Here is a 1,749-nt window from a genome sequence, read left to right on the forward strand (position 1 = left end):
TTAGGATGTAACGTGTATTGTCAACTCATAGATACATCACACATACATATGTATCTATTCCATCTCTTTTTTTACGTCTAATGGGCCTTCTACAATAAACCATTAGTCATATATCAGAAGTCAGATGTTAAAAATTGACAACTATAATTGGTCAATTTTTAGCTTCTGACTTCTGATTCATGACTAATGGCTTATTGTAGAAGGCCCATAATAAAAAGAAATAGAAGTTACTCATATTTATATATTCAGATATGACATAGACATATTAGTGAATATTAGAATTATATTTTAAGTGCAATATGATGCACGCATTACAAAACATAAAATATATTTCTAATTCATATCCACATATGAGTATCTACTCCATCTCTTTTTGTTACGTGTAACAAAAAAAAAGATACAAATTTTTCATGCTCAGATATTCACGCAGATATATTAACACAAAATATTATAATTTTATTAGTATTATAATGTGTGTTTGTATGTATGTATGTATGTATGTATAGATATACTTCTATATATATAAATAATAAATATAAGCGTATACATACATATACAGACACACATTATAATATAGAGACATGTGAGTGAATATTAGAATTATGTTTTACGAGCATTATTATGTACACACATTACAAAACATGAAATGTATTTCTAATTCATATTCACTATGTCTGTTTGGATGTACAGAAAATACAAAATATACATAATTATTTTATATTTTCAATACATCTAAACAGACATAGTGGATATGAATTAGAAATACATTTTACGTTTTGTAATGTGTGTCTGTATATATATTTATTATTTATATATATATAGAAGTATTAGGTGTACAACTTTGCTTCCGCAGTTTTTTTCCGAAATTCGAGGCTTTATTGTAAAAAACTGGTTATACATTTATGATTCAAATTATCCATCGCTGGCCACTACTTTCTCCCATCTTTCGGGCGGCGTACGAATCCTGCGTCGAAAAAACTGGTCATCTTTTGAGGCGATCCACGAATCGATCCAATTTTTACTTCTTCATAAGACCGGAAGTGCTGGTCAGCCAGGCCGTGTGCCATTGATCGAAACAAGTGATAGTCAGAGGGAGCAACATCTGGAGAATGCGGCGGGTGGGGTAGGACTTCCCATTTCAATGTTTCCAAGTATGTCTTGACCACTTTCGCAATATGGGGTCGAGCATTGTTATGCTGCAAAATCACTTTATCGTGTCTCTCGTTATACTGCGGCCATTTGTCTTTCAATGCTCGGCTCAAACGCATCAATTGCGTTCGATACCGATCGCCTGTGATTGTTTCAGTCGGTTTTAACAGCTCATAATACACTATGCTGAGCTGGTCCCACCAAATACAAAGGATGACCTTGGAGTCGTGAATATTCGGTTTGGCCGTCGACGTGGAAGTATGGCCGGGAACTCCCCATGATTTTCTGAGATTAGGTTTATCGTAATGAACCCATTTTTCGTCCCTAGTCACAATGCGATGCAGCAATCCCTTCCGTCTTTGCCTTTCAAGCAGCTGTTCACAAGCAAACAAACGCCGTTCGACATCCCTCGGCTTCAACTCGTACGGCACCCAATTTCCTTGCTTCTGAATCATTCCCATGGCTTTGAGGCGTTTTGAAATGGCTTGTTGAGTCACTCCCAATGACCGTGCCAATTTTTCTTGATTTTTACACAAGTCTTGATCAAGTAATGCCTCCAATTCTGCATCTTCGAAAACCTTCTCTCTTCCACCGCTATGC

Source organism: Trachymyrmex cornetzi, unplaced genomic scaffold, assembly GCF_001594075.2.
Source record: "Trachymyrmex cornetzi isolate Tcor2-1 unplaced genomic scaffold, Tcor1.1 scaffold576, whole genome shotgun sequence".
In the NCBI taxonomy this organism is placed as follows: domain Eukaryota; kingdom Metazoa; phylum Arthropoda; class Insecta; order Hymenoptera; family Formicidae; genus Trachymyrmex; species Trachymyrmex cornetzi.